At 51.8% G+C, this 18,625-nt stretch overlaps 1 protein-coding gene across 5 annotated transcripts in view; it reads left to right on the forward strand.

Annotated features, from left to right (window-relative positions):
- Positions 1–2,101: 2,101 nt before the first annotated feature.
- ZFAND6 (zinc finger AN1-type containing 6) overlaps positions 2,102–18,625 on the forward strand; it is a 67,211-nt gene continuing 50,687 nt past the window's right edge. The window contains exon 1 of one of the 5 annotated variants that reach the window (XM_046007571.1): positions 2,102–2,233. The gene's annotated coding sequence lies outside the window, so the exon portion shown is untranslated. Of the gene's footprint in view, positions 2,234–3,607; positions 3,630–11,634; positions 11,723–18,625 lie in introns of those variants that run through there. The other 4 variants (XM_046007573.1, XM_046007574.1, XM_046007570.1 and 1 more) reach the window with 4 other exon arrangements.

Here is an 18,625-nt window from a genome sequence, read left to right on the forward strand (position 1 = left end):
CCAAGGGCTGGAGGGGCGGGAACCCTCAGTCCCTGCGAGGGGGACTGTAAAACAGGGTACCCCCTCCGGGAAAAGTCTCGCAGTTCCCGGGACAGCTAGAAGCCCCACGCGGCCCAGCAGACCCACTCCTAGGCACCCACGTAAGAGAAGTGAAATGTAGGCACCCACAAACTCTGGTGGACACAGCCCGCCGGCCTCCAGCCCCTGCGGGACGGATCTCAGGCCGGAAAGCTCCTGTCCCAGTTCCTCCGACTGACTATGCCCTCGCCCCTCACAACTGTGCAGACCTTACCTTCCCAGCCCTGCCCGAACCGACCGCTGTGTTTAACACTGCAGCCTGCGCCCGGCCTCCACCCGGCCTGCGTTTTCTTGTCTACACCTCTCACCGTCTCCTAACTCACAACACAAATGCTTGTGACATGTCTTGCCCAATTCGAATGAGACGTCGATGAGGGCAGGCCTCTTTGTTTTACCCGCTGACGTCTCCTGCGTTAATAGAAAGTTGAGGCCCAGGGAGAATGTGGGTATGGCTCACGGAGCCAGAAATGCGTCTCAGGAGGGAGGCTAACCCTGGCCCAAATCCCAAAACCTTTCCACACAGTTCTGCTACTCAGGACGAGAGGGCAGTGAAGTTGAGAGGACCCCAGGCTGCGAAATTTCCCTGGCACCAGCGGAGCCACCACATCCAAATAATCCACGGTGTCCTTCCCTTCCCTTCTAGCACGGCTTCCCATTTCCCGCCAAGCCAGGTCAAGTCCTCCATCTGGCTTTCAAGACTTGGAGGACTTGGTCCTGAAACGTTCTCTAGTCTCCCGTACTACCTGGTCTCCGTGATCAGAGATGAGACCCTTGGGCGAAACCCCCTTCTCTGGGGTTAACCCACCACCCGCGGGTCTGTGTTTAAAATAAAATCGGAAGGACTGCGAACGACACCCTTCCGGCACCTTTCGCCTCATTCACGCTCCCGCTTAGGGCTGTCCCCGTCCCACTGCCGATGCCAGGCCCAGCCCCACCCTAGACGTGTGTCACCCCGCAACGCATCGCACATCTCCAAACCCCGGATCCCACCTCCCGCCTCTGTAGGACAGCGGGAAGCTGCTGCTCTCCGTTCCCAGCACCGCCAGGCCTTAGGCTCTCTGCGGCCCAACCCCAAGGCCGCTCCTCCTTGAAGCCCCCCGCGGCCGGTACGTTCGCCGCGGCTCGCCGCTTCTTACCCCGAGGTCTGTCTGCAGAAGACCCGCTCTCCGCGCTGCAGGCCCCGCCGAAATCCCTCCCCAGAGCAGGCCCAGCGGGGGAGGGCAGGGAGATGCTCCCCCCAAGCACCAAAGAGCTCGGCAGTCGGACAAGAAGGTCCCGACACGGTATTTTTCGAACTTCAAGCTGAACGCGAACAATTCACAGCGAATGAACAGATCTAAACCCGGCCAGACCCGGCCGGCTCCTACCTGCCGGCCTGCCCTCTCTCGGGGTGCGACCTCGGCCTCCCGCTGGGCCGCCGCCCGCACCGCCCGGCGGGACCCGGGTCTCCGGAGGGCGCGGGGCACCGTGCGTCCGTGCGCGTGGCACCGTGCGCGCGCGCTCCCCTCCGCACGCCGGAGCTCGGGACCAGGTGGCGCGGCGCCCCTGGAGCTCGGACCCGGCGCTCGCCGGCCGGGGACACGGGGTCGCACGTGCGGCCGGCTCGGAGCTCCCTTGGGCAAGGCCGACGGGCGGAACGCAAGCTTTCCGGCGCGGCAGTCCGGGGCAGGAGCTCGCCGGGCCCCGCGGGCGAGCACAGGGACGCTCAGCCACGGCCGCACAGCACGACGCCCGCAGACCGCCCCGGCCCGCGCCCCAGTGCCCGCGCGATCCCCGCGGCGAGGGTTGGGAAGCAGTTCTCAGCGCCCCGCCCCGCCCCCCGCACGGGGCGCCGGCCAATCGCCGCGCGCCTCGCGTCCATGCCCCGCCCCCAGCCCGCGCGCCGCCCCGCGGCCCCGCCCGGCCGGTAATAATTAGGCGGCGGGCGGGGCGCCGCGTCAGCGCCGGGCGTCGGCCAATCGCAGAGCTCGGCCCGCGGCCGCGTCATAGGCCGAACAACCAAACAGAAAAGTTTCATAAACAGCGGACGGGGGCCGGCGGCGGCGGCGGCGGCGGGGCCGGAGCGAGCAGGGGTTCGGCGGCCTCACCTGTCCCCACTCTCCGGCGGCGACCGGCGGCGGCGGGCAGCGCGGCGGGCGGGGAGGGCCGCCGCCAGGTGAGCAGCGCGGCGGGGGCCGGGGGTCGGGGGTCGGGGGGCCGGAGCCGCTCCCTTCCCCCACCGGCTGAGGCGCGGCCGCGGCGCTCCCCAGCGGGCGGACGGAAGCCAGGGCGGCGGGCGGGGGGCAGGGCGGGCCGGGGGCTCTGCTCGCGGACCCCCGCCCCTGCTCGGAGCAGTTGACAGGCGGGGGGTGGGGTGGCGGGAGCCGGCCTCCACCTGCTGCGCCCGCGGCCCCGGTGGGGCGTCCCTCCTGTCACGGCGCGTTCCGGCGGCGCGGGTGTGGGCGGGCGGGGGTCCCGCAGGCCCCCACCCCCCTCCCCGACAGCCGCCGGTCCTGGGTGTGGGCGGGCGGGGGTCCTGAGTGCCCCAACCCCCTCCCTGACAGCCGCTCCTCTCGGGGTGTGGGGGGGCGGGGGTCCCGAGCGCCCCACCCCCCTCCCTGGCAGTCGCCCCTTTCCGGGTGTGGGGGGGCGGGGGTCCCGAGTGCCCCCCTCGGCAGCCGCGCCTCCCGGGGTGTGGGCGGTCGGGGGTGCGGGGCGGGGGCTCCCCGGGACCCGGTGCGCGCTGGCCCGCCCTGCGTCTGGCGCTGGGGCCCGGAGCGAGATTTCCGACGGAGCTGCGGCGGCCTGCGAGGTTAGCCCGGGGCCCATTGCCGGCCTGCGACGCCCGGGCCAGCGCTCCAGGGAAAAACGCTCTTTTCCTGCAAAGGGTGCTCTTTGCGTTTCTGCAACAGGTCGCCTCTGCACTCTGCTCCCCTCGCGTCTTCAGTGCACGCGGGGCGGGCGGGGGCGCGGGCGGCAGCCGAGGCCGAGGGGGAGCAGGGAGGGGTCCCGGGGGCGGGCGGTCTCCGCACGCGCAGGGGAGGGCCGCGGGGCGAGAGCGGACGCGCGTCGGAGACCGGGTGGCGAGGAGAGCCGCGACGGCGGTCCCCGCCTCGAGGGCGGCACCAGTCCGCAGCGGGCATCTGCTCGCCGGGGCCTCCCTGCCCCCGTGCCCCGGCCTCCTCTCCGGTGCCCGGTGTTTATCACGGCCTCGTGTCGGAGGGAAGACACGGTTTCGCCCGTACGTGCGTGCGCTCGGGCTGCGGCTGGGAGTGCTGGCCGCTCGGGCGGGCCGGGGGCTTCGGGGCGGCCCCGCGCTCTGTTCGCCCCCGTGACTCGTGCTCTGGGCGCTCACAGCCCTCGGCAGCGGGGCCCCGTGGGCGCTGCTGGGTTCCCGCCCTGGGCGCAGGCCCGACAGGGTGTGGGGCGTCCAGCGGGGGCCGGGCCACCGCCGTGGTTCACAGTGTGCGAGCGCCGGCCGGAACCGGATCCTGGTCCGCCTGTGCGTAGCGTGACTCTTTCCTTGGAGGTCACAGCGGGAGACGTCGGGCGCCAGTTGCCTCCGTGCAAACGTAAGTGTGAGTGCAGCAAGCACTGGGTTGTGTGTAGGGTACGTCGTCGCCGTGTGCGGCCCCTCTGTCGTGTTGGCGGGTTCCCTCCAACGTCTCTTCTTCCGTAGCGCGGGTCAGAGAACCCGCCCTCCACCTGACCTTGCAGCTTTGCATACTTTGCTTATGGGAAGCCCCCATGGAAGGGCAGAGCCTTCAGGGAAGAGCACTAGGACCGAGGTGCCCTTTGTGCAGTGACATGGAGGGTGACCTGGACCCTTCTGGAGGAGGACGTGTGGTGGCTTTAGGATATGCTCAGCACACATCTGAGAGCTTTGTAGTTCTCCAGCCTCCGACTTGGGAGTGCAGGACAGGTGTGCTCCTAGGGCCATGTCACTGACCAGGCCCGCAGCAGCGCTGACCACACCGGGCAGCGTTACCTTCCGGAAGCGATGCGTAAGCCCTGGGAGTATAGACGGCTTCAAACACCCTGTTTTGAAGGTGTAGGAGTGCAGATGCTGTGTTGCCGTAAGGAGCCTGGGTAGCTCCCACGCAAACAGCAGGCTGCTTGGTTTTGGTCGGGCTGTTGTATGATCCTGCTTAGAAGCTTTAAAAAAGCCTCAGTTTTGTATTAAGGGCAGTGTGTTTTTGGTGTGTCCCCCCCCCCTCCACACACACTCTTACAAGGAATAGAAGGTTACAGAGAATAAATAACCGTTGTTAAAGTGTCCGCAGGTACACCCCAGTCTTTCTGTTTGTGTATATTCTAAGAAATGGGGAGTGGGCTTCTGAACGATTCTGGGTTGCCTCTGCCTTCAAAGCTTATCCCGGATATGATGCGTCCAACACCTGGCTGCACCCTGGATGGGAACAGCAGTCATCTAACCCGCCTCCCTGCCTCCCTGCCTCGGCTGTCGCTCTCCTGCAGTCTGCGCTGTCCTGTGGGGGAGCGACCGTTCAGTGGGTGAATTCGAGGCTCAGCACCCTCCGGTGACTTTACAACACGCGGAATGAAATGAGAGCTTTTCACTTTGCCGACTTTACCCTAGACCTGCAGTGTCCAGTGGAAATGTAATGGGAGCCACATAAGTAACTGAAGATCTTCTGATAGTCAGGGGCACCTGGGTGGCTCAGTCCCGCATCTCACTCTTGACTTTGGCTCAGGTCATGATCTCAGGGCTGTCAGATTGAGCCCCGCGGAGCCCTGGACACTCGGCTGGAAGTCTGCTTGCGATTCTCTTTCCCACCGCCTCCCTACCAGCTCCAAAGTACATAAGTCTTTAAAACCTTCTTATAGCCACATTAAAAAGAAAAGAGAAACGGGATAATATTTTATCCCGATAATAAATAACAATAAAAATTTTAAAAATAATGTTTTATCCCAAGATATTATTTCAATAAGTAATTAGCATAGGAAATTATTAATGGGATATTACACTTCTTCAAACTGTCTTCAAAATCCAATATATATTGTCCACTGACAGTGTGTCGGGAACTGGCCCTGTTTGAGGTGTGGAATAGCCAGCCACGCAGGACTCGCGGCTGTGGGGTGGATGGAGCCGCTCTAGCCTGTCCAGCCGTGCCGGCTTGCCCCTGACTCAGAACCTCCAGCTCTACTGGTCTTTTTGGGATTCCTGAGCATGCCACGCTTATTTCCTTGCAGTTGTTGTACTTTTCTGCCTGTCACATTCAATCGTATGTCTGCTCAGATGTCACGGCTTCAGAGATGCCGTGACCAAGTTCCCTGACCCTGGGACTCTCCTTCATTTCCTTACGGAACCTGTCACCCACAGTGTTATTGGGTTATTATCTCGCACTTGAGGGCAGAAGTTAGATCCACAGACGGAGGATTCTGTAAGGGTGCGCAGCATTTCGCCTTGCTGGCACGTGTCACTTGTTGCTTCATCCTCTTGTCGCTGTTCGAGAGTGGTGAAGAGCTAAGTCTTTCTACGTATTTCTCATTTCTTTGGGATTCAGTCTTATAGTAACTGAGTCAAAGCACGTGAACATTTTTTTGTCTTTTTATAAATATTGTCAGATCTTTTTAAGAAAATTTAACTAACATAAAGTTGATCAAATCTGTATGAAGTTTGATAAAAAATGTGAGAGAATACACATTTCTCCCTATCTTTGCCAACACTTGAATACTGTCTTTCCTTTTCATAAGACTGATTATACATTTCTTAGTTAATTATGATGATGAATGGGGAGATGGGGTTGTATCTTCTAATTTGTCTTTTGCTCATGGGGGAGGGAGGCGGTGTTCTATATTTGCAGTACCCTTTTTATTCTTTCTCGGATTTAGGATAGCAGCCCTTTGTCACATCCCACAGGTATCTCCCCTGGCTCTTTGCCTTTTACTTGCCCAAGGTATTATTATTATTTTTTAACTTGAAAGAGTTTTTACCTTTTAAGAAATTTGAGTTAATACCGCCTTTCTATGCCTCCTCTTTACGTTCATATTTAATGGCTTCTCTTTGACGTTTTCTTCTAGTTCTTTCATGCTTTTGTTTTTCACACCCATCTCTTTCCGTTCTTCTGGGATTGGTTTTGACATCATACATGAAGTGAAATAACTTCTTTTACTTTTCCATAATAATTAATCAGTTGTTTTAGCCCCATTAACAAAAACCTTATTCTTGGTGCCTTGAAATAAAGCTACCTTTCTTATATACTAGAAGCATATATTTTTATACTTGGTTCTTAGCTTTTATTCAGTATTCATGATTTGAATGCTGCACATTGTTTTAGTAATTGTGAGTGATAATGTGTTTTCATTTTGTTATTCTATGTCTCCCTCCCTTTTCCTCCCTAAATTTTTGGCTGTTGCTTTGTTCTCAAGTTTTTTAGTTGATTCCTGAGGGTCCAGTGTTTTTTGAATTTTTAAATTAAAAAAACTTTTTTTTTTCCAAGATTTTATTTATTTATTTGACAGAGAGAGACACAGTGAGAGAGAGAACACAAGCAGGCTTCCCACTGAGCAGGGAACCTGAAGCGGGGCTCCATCCCAGGACCCCGAGATCATGACCTGAGCCCAAGGCAGACGCTTAATGACTGAGCCATCCAGGTGCCCCTAAAAAATTCGTATTCCTACAGCTAATGTTTTATGTATAATAAAAATATTTAGTGCCCTTAAATTCTTTTTTGCATGTAGTTTCAGCTATGTTCCTTAAATGCTGACATGTAAAAATATCTGTATTTATTTACTTGTCCCTCATAGCTGCCGTTGCTCCTTGATGCCTGGACTTTGTGCCCAGTGCTGAGGCCTCCTTGGTAAACACACAGGGCCTTTGCTTTCCCTGAGTTCAGAGTCTCTGGGAAAGCTAACTGAAGAACAAAGGGTTTTTAGATGTTGACAAGTGCTAAGAAGGAAAGAAATACGATGTGCCAGTAGAGACTGGAACGTGCTAATTGGATGTCCTGAGAACGTTTCTGTGAGGATGTAGCATTTAAGCTTAATGGTGGAACCAAGGTTTGTTCGGGGAGTTTCTTTAAGCAAATCCTGATCTGTCAGAACATTCAGAACAAACAAAACAATGGCACACTGAATTTCTTTTACAAAATTTTTTTGTAAAAATTGCCTTGTAAACAGTTGGAGTCTGAAGCTTCTCCTATGGAAAATTCAGAACTGTGATTTTAGTTCGAAGATCAAGAAAGAGCCGGGGGAAGTTTTTCAAGCGAAGGGAACTGCTAGCATAAACGGGACAGAAGAGCGCGGCTTGATTCAGGGTTTGACAGCGCAGTAGAATGACCGGGTCCACCCACTGAGTAGTGTGGGTCCAGCAAAACTCCTTGGGGGGACTTATATTATTTCCCAGAGAACGGGCTGCTTCGACTTCTCTGCCTTCCTACCCTATTTGGATTCTGTGACCCAAATCAATCTCCTACAAATAATTTAAGATGATTTCACCCCTTGGTACTTCCTTCATTATTTCTACTGTGTTTCCCAGTTTTTCTCCACTGAAGACCTTTGCAGATGCTGTGCCCTTTTGCCTAATTGTGATTTCCTTGAAGAACCCTTCCCTAATGCTGGCAAAAGAGGCTAAACCCTCTGTTGGCTATGTTTACTCATTTTATATTGGACATTGCTTGTGTAAACACTTGTAATAACTGTAATTCATTAAGTGTATATGATTTGTTTCTGGGTTTCTTTCGCTAGAGCTGTTACTTCCAAGTTGGCAGATAGCCATTTGTGGCTATTTAAATCCATCAAAATTAAGTAATATTAAAAATTCAGTTCCTCAGTCATGCTCGTACATACCAGTTGCCCAGTGGCCGCAGGTGGCTGGTGGCTGGTGTACCGGACTGCGGAGATGTAAATTTAAGCAGCCATTGGCTGTTGAAATATCCCAAGTCTGAATGATTCTGTAAGCATAATATGAACTGACCGGATTTCTACTACCAAAAACAGAGTAAAATCTCAATTTAAAAATGATACGTATGGAAGTAATGCTATTTTATATGTTTTGTGTTAAGTGAAATACGTTACGACAATTAATTTAACTACTTAATGTTGTGATGTGGCCCCGAGAAGGTGCAGATTACCCATGGTTCCCATGACATTGCTGTGGGACAGCGGTGGTCTGACCCTAAGTCTCCACAGTGGGCAGGACAGTGCACCATGATGTCCACAGCACGTAGCAGGACCCAGCATGCAGTAGGCATTCTGAGCCTTTGGTGGGTCCATAAACTCTTCTGTTAACTTGAACATTACCGTGTGGTCGTGAGAGGGTGTTACCTGTTCAGCTTGTTCTTTTCCAAATTGTTCCTTTTCTGTGACTATGATTTTTACAAATTTTCCATGACTGTTGAAAACAGCAGCTTTTCTTTTGATAGGTATATAGAAAATTAATTTTATTAAATAGAGTGGATTATTTATTTTTTCATCTTTTTTTTTTTTCCTAGCTTAGGCTGCTAAGGAGAGAGGAGGGAACTTTGAGTCCGCCAGTCTGTTTTCCATCACCTCTCTGTCTTGAAGTTTACTTAGATTGGGGGGTATGTTACTTGGCACAGGAAAATTTATGGCGATTAAGTCTTAATAATTGACTGTTGGGAATGCTTTTTCCTTATACTTTGGTCTCGATATTGTGATTCGTGTTCCTTTTCAGTCTACATTTGTTGGTGACCTCGTTTATCCCTGTGGACTTAAACGGATTGTCTTATAGAAAGGTACTTCCCGGGATGCCTGGGTGGCTCAGTTGGTTAAGCAGCTGCCTTCGGCTCAGGTCATGATCCCAGCGTCCTGGGATCGAGTCCCACATCGGGCTCCTTGCTCAGCGGGGAGCCTGCTTCTCCTTCTGACTCTGCCTGCCACTCTGTCTGCCTGTGATCCCTCTCTCCCTCTCTCTCTCTCTCTCTGACAAATTAAAAAAAAAAAAAAAAAAGAAAGGTACCTCCCCTCGGTTTAGGCTGTCTTATGTTTGTTGCCTTTATGCTCAGAATCTTGCTGAATGGGCCCTTACCCTTGGCTCTCCCACTCCCCTTGTGCTGTTCTCCCGAGTGAATCGGCAGACACGGGGCAGGAGTTGCAGACTCAAATAGGTGCCTCACTTTGGTAAGCAGTGTGTGTTTGCCAGGGAAGTATTTTTCTAATTTTTTTTTTCTCCATGAGATAGTGGTTTTGGGACCATATCTTTAGTGACCTGGCCATGCTTCGTTGAATGTCAGGCTGGGCCTTTTATCCATTACTGCATAAACCCACCTGTTAGCACCCAGGGACGATGCTAACGATGAATTTCTGTTGCGTGAAGAGTAGTGTGAGCTGTTCTCAGTCCTTTACAATTCTGAGGAAGTCCTCACCCTGTTCCGTACCTACAAAAGCCAATCCTAATGGTCTAGGTACTTATTCCTTGTAGAGGGTCTTTTTAAAGTGAGATGAGACCTAGTTAGTTGTTCTGGCTTGTTATCTTCCTCCTTAGTTGATGGGTTTGGGAAGGCTTCTGAGCTCATGCCCCTCCAAGAATACATAGGACGTCCTTTGGATACTTGATGTGTAAAAAGTGGGGTTGTCGCCCGCAATCAGAGAGCCTTGGAACTTTTGCAGGCTTCCTGTTCCTATGAAGCAATATTGTTTTCAAATAATCTCGGTTGTGGCGTTGCTTTCCTTTCATTTGTTGTTGCTGTTTTCTTCTGCTACGGATTTAGAAGTAGAATAAAATCCCCTTATTTTTATCCTGTGAGCCACCTAAAATGGTATTCATCGCGGTGAAGTTCTTTCATACAGGTCCTGGAGCTGTGTGAACTCTGGCATGACCACATCTGTATTTCTGCTACAGACTGAGAGTGGGCCTGGGGTTGTTTTAGTGTGTGTAATGTGATCTGTTTTATACCAACAATTAACTCTGAGGTGAAACATTGATATCCGAGCAAAGGTTTTTTGGTCCCCGTAACTGTCTACTAATTTTGTGCTTGCCAAATTTTAATATATAAATGCTTGCCATCTCTTTTCCTATGGCCCTCTCAAATTTTGGCCGTCTTAAACCGTTTCCCCTCGAGTTTTGTGCTGTAACTCAAATTGTGTGTTCTTTTTGTTGTTTGCTTCCGTCTGTCTTCTGTTTCCAGTGTTGTTTTGGGAGAGTGTCCTCACAGTGGGAAGAAAACGTGAACTTGACTGTGGAGCACCAGGCTTTCAGAGCCGCGAATCCTTGCAAAGCATCTTGGGGCAACGCGTCTTGGGGCCGAGCCTCTGTGAACTGGCCCTTTCCGTGTGTCCTCTGGAAGCGCAGAGCAGATGCGCGGCCGCTTGGGTTGCCCCGGATCCTCCGTACTCGTGTCCAGTTGCAGTTACGTGATTTTCAGTCTCCTACAGACTTCGCTTTGTGTTCAAGACAAGTTTGTTGGCTTTGTGTTGTTCTAATATAGATTTCCTTTCCGGGAAAACGCTTGCAAGGTTTTGAACTTTGAAAACTATACATTTAATTTTAAAAAATTTTATGTAAACGCATCGAAAGTATTTTGAGAAGAAACCTCTTTCATGTGCACTGCGTTTCGGATTTGTTTGTAACCGGTTGAACTGTTGGTAGAGGTGACAGCTGGACTCTGCGGAGCGAGCTCCGCGCCCGGCGCTCAGGTGGTCAGCGTCGGGGGACGAGACGGCCAGCCGCGGGGGCACGAGCAGGGCTCGCGCGAGGGAGCGCGGGGGACTGCAGCGCACCCGGCCCGTCTGCAGCCGGAGCGCCCGTGCGGGGGCCTCTCGGATCTCTGCGGGGGCACCTCCTGTCGCCCAGTGTTCTCCGAGGGGTCTCCCCGCCCGTGTGCGCGCGCCCCCTAAATCCGTGGACGCCCGAGGAGGCTGCCAAACCGTGCTACCCTTCAGGAAACGCCGCCGGAATTAAAGGAGAGAACGAACGAGCAGGGCTTCCGGAGCCTCACTGATGGCGCGCGGCCGGCGGGCGGCCTTTCCTCGGTGGCTGTGCGCCCCCGGGGCGGACCCGTCTGACGGGGTGTGGGTGCCCTTGGAGCAGGAGCGTGGGAGTCGGAGGCCCGGGTGTTGGCCCCGCGGTGACGCTGGGGACGGAGCAGGCGCGACCTCGACGGCGCGGGCAGGAGCGTGCCGGGGCTGTTTCCCGTGGCGGAGACGGCGCGGTTTTCCGTCTCGGAGGAGGCCGTGCTTCCGTCCAGTCGGCGGGACTGCGCGGGGCGCCCGCGGAGAAGGCGCCAACTCTGCTGCAGCAGGGTGTCCTTCCCGGCTGTGCAGAGCCTGCAGGGACGGAGGAGGGGCGCCGTGGGGGGACAGCGGGCCGAGCCGCAGGCGCGCGGGGCCGGCCAGCCGGGGTCCGGCGCCTCGCTGTGCGCGCTCTCCCGCAGACAAAAGAGCGAGCCGGCGCGCCGCCCTGGGAAACCGAAACCGGCCCTGCTGCCGCTTTAAGAGGCCAGCTTCCCCGGGGCTTTCGGCCGCGCCGCCTAACCTGCTAGCCAGGAAAAGTTCTTTAAAATGACGGACGTCAGCCGCGTCCAACCGCAGCGGCCGACCGCTCGCGTGGGGCGGGGCAGGTCCCCGGCGGCCAGTAGGCGTGCAGGGGGCGGGGCTTGCCGGTCAAGCTCGGTTGCGGCGGAGCACAGCTTCAAGTGAAGTTAATCTGAGGGGAAGCAAACAGAAAATTGTGGAGGTTTTGGTGGTAGGATTTTTGTTCCGATCTCCTAATTCTCCTTTATCTTACACTTCTGCTCCTTTGTGCTTCTGTGTGCGCCAGGTTCTGCCGCCGTGCTCTTTCGGTGCAGAGCGACCACTGACGGCGAGCAGGGAAGCAGAACAAAAGGGCTGTTTGGACAGGAAATAGGTGTCGGGAGCATCAACTTGACTTTGTGGCTCGGGGTCTCCGGCGCGAGCCCCGCTGTGCTTCTCCGGCGACCGGCTCCTCGCCGCCGGCCCTGGACGGGGCGTGCCCCTGAGCTCGGGGGTCGCTGAATCCGCGCGAGAGCGGGCGGCCGGGGCGCGAGTGCGGTCAGGGCCGCCGGGCTCTCCCCGCGACTCCGACGACCCCCCCCCACCCCGAGGACCCCGCCTCCCAACTGGTGTGCTGGGGACTCAACCCGGTACCCCCCATTACAGTGTGTCCCGGGCCCCCCCAGCCCCCCCATGACGGTGCGCCCGGGGCTCCCCCAGCCGCTCCCCTGCAGTGTGCCCCGGGCTCCCCCAGCGCCCCTCACCGGCGGCGTGCTCGGGGCGGGGCAGCGGGGATCCGGTGTCCAGGGCCTCGCTGACTTCTTCCGAGCCGCACGCGGGGACGTGCTCGCTGCTGCCTTCGGACCCGTCGGTTGCAGGCGTGGGCCCGGGAGTCCGCCGCAGCTGCCGCGGGCTAGGGTGCGGGGCTGCGGGTGGGCCGGGAACTTCGTGAGGACCGGCTCTGAGTCCGCGACGCGCCAGACCGTCGCGGTGGGTCCCGCGGCCCGCGCCGTCCCCGGAGACCGCTCTCCGCGCCCTGCTGCGCTTTGATCCGCGGAGGAAGGTGCGCAGAGCGCACCGAGTTGCCAGCCGAGAGCCTGCGCAGCCCTCGAGCCTGCAGCTGCGTGCGCTGGGCCGGGCTGCCGGCTGCTGCGCGGGGCTTCCGTGCCTGCTTCTCCGCTCCCCGCTTAATCGCCGCCGCCGTGACAGCAGTAATGGTGAAGTCAGGGAAAGTCACTGTGCGCAGCTCTTGTGTGTTTCCCTCTTCTTACCTCAGCAGACTCTTGTATTTTTCCCGTAATTGGAAATAAGTGCGGCTTTGTATTAGGTTTTTCTTTCACTAAACTATGTCGTCTGTTAAAACTGGCTTAGTTGTAGTGGTACAATTCTCCCAAGTCAGTAGGACCTTCATCGATCTAGTCTTCTGCCTGTATTACACTTAGATGTTCCTCATTTTTCACTATTGTAAATAGCATTGTGTGAAACAGACTTCTGTGTGTACTTTAAAAATATTTCCTCCTTTTCGCCAGTTTTTTCTTCTTCTGGAAAAATTCTCGGAGTGGGCTGACCTAGATGAAAGGATATGAACACTTCAGTAGCCAAATTGCTTTTTAGGAAGGTTACACCAGTTCATATTGCCACCAACAGGATGTGCTTCAAGATTTGTCCAAGGGCTAGCCCCTCAATGTGCCTCTGAAGCTCTCCGATTGGGTGATTAGTTTTTGCCTAAACTGATAACCTACTTTAAGTCCCATTTTCCAAGATACAAATGAATATAAAGTCATTTTCTGGACATTAGAACCAGCTGAAGGAAATTGGAAAAATGTTTACCTGCTTAAGTGAGGGATTATATCTTGGTTGGATATTTTATTATTATGCTGTCAGTAAGCACGGGGCTTCCTGTTTGACGTCAGCCGTGCTGTTTAGTCCAGGGGTTCTGGTACGTGCTGCTTCTAGGAAGCACGCATTGGGAGGAGTATTTTCTTAGGTTTCTGTCAGAAACGTTGTAGAGAAGGGCTGCAGCAGGACTACTTACCATTACCTGCCTCCGAGCAGGTGTGGACGCCTTTGTCACTGTGCATCTCTGGGGTTTTTTATATGGTAGAGAAAGAGAATTAGTATTGGCAGATCTACATTTTAAAATGGTACATCAACACCTTTCCAGTATTTCATGGGTTTTCTATGACCGAGCGCTCACACAGCAGCGTAGACCGTGTTCTTCCTGTCTCTGAGAGCACTCTGTTCGGTGGTGACGGCTGCTGTGTTCCGTGGGCTCGGCGGTACCTGCTCAGCTTAAGAACTTGTTAACGGATGCTCCAGAATAAACTTAAAACGTTGTTTTAAAGCAAAATTCAAGACAGAAATACTAGTTTAATTGGTGAGGGGGAGGCAGTGATAAATGGTGGGGAAGCTCTCACTGATGCAGAGGGGCTGAGCACAGCTGCAGTTCTGTTTGTTTTCTGTGAAGTTTGTCTTCAATGACTGATTTCGTCGTGTCTCCAACTTGCAGAGCTAATGTTGTTGGTCATTGTGTTTGTTGCAGGGGAAGGCTCTTTAAAATGTCTGTTTTGTTTGCCAACAGGTGAAGAGCTTGACTTTCTAGACCCTTAGGTTTTTCTTAGTATTTGGAGTGGCGGAGAAGGGCTTGAAACTCATCTGTTGTAATTAGTGAAATAGTTACCTTGAAACACATTTTCCATGCATTTAAATTTTGTGGCTGTATCAGAACTTAACACAGGTAAATTCTTCATTCATGAGTAGAACAGATGTTTGGGTTTCACTTGAATATTTACAATTTATGTTGGTGCTTAAATATTTATATCACAAATCTTTCCTTTGTCCTGAATTTGAGAAAATGTATTTTTTTTCAGTCTTAACAGATGGATCTTGTTGCTACAATAGAAAAGAAGATAATTGTAAATATAACAGTTGTAGCTAAAGTCTTCACAGGTTTAGCTGTGGGTCACATTTGAAGGCCCCCTGCTCCCGTGGGGCTCTCAGGGAATTGCACCTCTGCCCTGTGCGGGCTGGACCGCTCTCTGATTGACAGCACTAAGGAGTAGCAACATTTCAGTGTGTAGGTTTCATTCAGAGTAGAAGCCGGTTTTCTAGTGGGAGAAGAAAACGCTTTAAATGAGCTAATATGGAGGCCTAAGAATAGTGATAGCTCTATTTTATTCATTAAGGATTAGGAAAAAAGTATCTAAGAGGGAATATTAAAAGCATTCAGAGCATCTGTTGTTAGTCTCCGTTCAAGGGGAATACAGGGACGTTTTTGTCTAATGCCATGAGGTAAGATTATAATGGGCGGTCAGTTGGTAAAACTGGAGAGAACCTGGAACCAGCAGCTTCGTATTTACCAGGTCTCTCTGTTCTGTGTAGTAGAGGCCTGTGCAGCTTTGCGGTGTTCTTCGCGTGCCGCTGCTTTATACAAAGGAGGTAAATGTTTTAGAAAGTATTTTTTCTTGACAACTTCTAGGAATTGCTCGTTTATTAACTGATGTCTGAGAACCTGTGTGACTTCAACCTGATTTTTCGTGTTTAGATGTCATTAGAAAAAAGTGAACTTGAAACTTTTTTCTTCTTCTTTTTGGCAAAAAGGAGCAGATCCATCTATCTGTCTTTATACTTTTACATTTTCTCCCCAGAATAAGCACCGTTTTCCCCCACCAGCGGATTTTTGTTGAGTATGTACTTGATTTCGTAGTGAAATTTAGCACTGTTAACTACTTTTTTCTTCTCGAAGCTCTTCCCGTGAGTTTAATAATACTGCTCTGGCTTCTCTTTGTGATGTCTGTCCTTTGCGAGTGTTTCCCCTTTATAACCATTACGTATCAAAATTTCCTAGGATTCTGACCTCGCGTTCTTCTCAGGCTGTCCTTCCTGGGTGACCTCCAGCATCACATCTTCAGTTAACTGCCTGTGCACGGTAATGGTTCTAAGATCTGTATCTTAAATCCAGATTGCTTTGCAATCTGGAAACCTGTGTCCATCCAGCTCACAAAGGTCTCTCTTCCATACCTGTGTGAAACTCAGCAAGGCTGAATTTTAACTGCCTTCTGTCACCCTCCCAGCAGTGACCCAACATCCTGCCTTCCCTCCCGGCCCAGAAAGTGGGAGGTGCGCAGAAGCCGGGTCCGGCTCTGGTTCTTCCTTCTTCTCCGTGCCCGGTGAGCCTCCGCCTCCTAATGATTCTATTCAATTATTTTAAAAGATTTTACCTTTTTAAAAACATACTTGTTTACTTACTTATTGGAGAGGGACAGAGACGGAGATGGTGAGAGAGGTCAGGAGCAGGGAGGAAAGGGAGAAGCACGGTACCAGCTGAGCAGGGAGCCCGGTGTGGGACTCACTCCTGGAACTCTGGGATCATGACCTGAGCTGAAGGCAGTTGCTTAACCAACTAGGCCACCCGGACGCCCAAGTTTTTACCGTTAAGTAGTCTCTGCACCCAACGTGGGGCTCAGACTCAGAACCCTGAGATCAAGAGTCGCGCACCCCACGGCCTGAGCCCACCATCTCTCCCTCCTGTCAGTCTTAAATCCATAGGGTCTAGAGTCCATGGCTTCTCATTTCGGTTACTCAAACAGCCTCAGCTCCGCTTCCCTTCCGGTTTTGGCTTTCTACAATCCACTCTTCACTGTGAGGTGGTGTCTGTTTTTCTCTGCTTACAGTTCTTTAGTGTTCCTTGTTGCCATTTGAACTTTCTCAGCTACCTAGGATGAGTAACACTACCGGCTAATTCTGTGCTAAGCATTGTCTTACAGCCGGAATAGGTAAGTCCTGTTACCTTCACTTCTCAAGTGGGACGGTTTGGAGAGGCTGACTAGTGTGATTTGTGCAGGGTTGACTTCGCTGGTGAGCGGCAGCACGCTTTGAACTCAGGTGCGCTGGGCCAAAGTCCTTCCTCCTGACCACTGAGCCTGGAGCCTTCCTAAGCTGGCCCTTGCTTCTCTGCCCTTTTCCCCCCACACCACTTCATTTCCTCCTCTCACCAACTATGTGCAGTTCCTTCTTCTAGGGCATGCTCAAAACTTGTTGCCGGAGTCTAAAAGTGCTTTAAGGGTTCTCAAAAAAAACATTTTTGACAATTTTTGGGAACACTCCAAATGTCTGAGACACTTTAGCATGTCCAGAATAGAAGAAGATCAAAGAATGAGATGTAGGAAAGATAGGGGTAGTTTTCCATACGTAGTCGGTTTTGAATTTCAAAGCTGTTGAATTCTTCACATTTAATAAAAGCTCGAGACCTGCCTGTGTGAGAGGAAGATTAGACAAAGTGCAAACGCGCTTTATCAGAGCCTTTTGAAATCCTAATGGCCTTCGTGTGGCTGTTCCTGGAGGCTTCTGTGTGCATTTTCTCAGCCCGGGCAGGAGGCTCATGCCTGTGAACACGGGGGAGGTAAGCCTCTGAGGATGGGCTGTGTGTTCTCTTGCACCTGACATTATATTGTCACAACAGGTTAAATAGCGCAGCTGATTTTTTGTAGAAAGAATATTGAGGTAAATGGAGACATAGTTGATTTGGAATCCCTTTCATTTCAAATATGTCACTTCATTTCTCTTCATCTCTCTCCACCACCCCCTCCAACATGTTTTAAGGCAAAATGACCTTTATTCAATAAAAAAAGAAAATAAGACAGTCTTTCCTCTATAGCTTGGAAAGGATGTGGTCATATGGATAGAAGTTTCAAAAATATAGGTAAATACTTGGTTTTGAAATGGTTGAATCTATAACTGGACTTGGAAGTTAATGTAATTATAAACTTTTAATTAAAATTCGTAGTTGTCGGGGCGCCTGGGTGGCTCAGTGGGTTAAGCTTCTGCCTTCGGCTCAGGTCATGATCTCAGGGTCCTGGGATCAAGCCTCGCATGGGGCTCCCTGCTCAGCGGGGAGCCTGCTTCCTCCTCTCTCTCTGCCTGCCTCTCTGCCTGCTTGTGATCTCTCTCTCTCTCTGTCAAATAAATAAATAAAATCTTAAAAAAAAATAAAATTCATAGTTGTCTGTTACAAGAGCAGGAGTTTTTGTGGGTTGTTTTGTTTTGTGGTGTTTTTATCATTCATGTACTTTAGAAGTAGGAAATTCCATCCTGCTCTCAAAAGTTTTAATTTGCCCTATTATCCAAAATAATCTTTTGCTACTTTCTTAAATAATAAAAATGCAAACTAATAGTTGATTTGATGAATTTTGTGTTATATATTACAGTAATCAAACAATATATGATTTGAAAAGAATGTATAACTTAGTGTTGATGAATAGAATACACAATCATTTTCCTTAATTTTTTAGGTAATTGCTTAAAAGTGTATAATGTATCTCTTTTCAAATCCCAGTAGCTATAGAACTTTATAAAATAGAATCAGTTTTAGTGGGAAAAATTATTCTTGACAGATTATTTAAAATGACAAATTGTTTAAAATGAAAACCTACACCAAAAAGGTCTCATTAATCGCTTAAAATAATAGTTTCAATAAGCAAATTCTTCTTGGACTGACCCAGTCACCTACTCAGGTGAGTTTGCTAAAGTGCTGAAAGACCCATCCCGTACTATTTGAAGAAATTGGGGGATATGAATATTCTGTGTCCTGTAGGTCAGTATTATGGATTACTGAGTGCCAGACTGTGGTTTGTTAGAAATGATTGCAGTAGAAACTCAGCAGGGAGAACGCTCACTGTGAGTGAGGATAATCAGAAAACTCTAAGAAAGTAAAATCTGAAGCATGTCTTGAAAGTTAGATACGTTTGAGACTACAGCAGTGACAGCCTTCTTTTCTTTTTTCTTCTATTTTTTCTTTTTCTTTTTTTAAAATTTTAGATAGAGAGCAAGAGTTTTATTCTTTTCACCTGAAAAGGGGTAGCCCTGAAATGGTTTAGTGGAGAGTAATGAAAGAAGAGACTCTTAGCTGGCTTCCGCAGACGTTTTCTTGGTTCGGGGGTGCCACGTGATTTCCCACTCACCTAGTAAGCTCCGGCTTCCTGGGGATCGTGAGGTGCTGAAGAGGCATGGAGGGTGCTCTGGTTGTGGGAATGGTGTGACTCTGAGCTGTGTGAGGTGTTAGAGGCTTCTATGCGGAGAAGTGACCGCAGTATCAGGAGGACTAACGCAGTAATCACAACTCACATGAACACTGTAT

Source organism: Meles meles, chromosome 6, assembly GCF_922984935.1.
Source record: "Meles meles chromosome 6, mMelMel3.1 paternal haplotype, whole genome shotgun sequence".
Lineage (NCBI taxonomy): Eukaryota > Metazoa > Chordata > Mammalia > Carnivora > Mustelidae > Meles > Meles meles.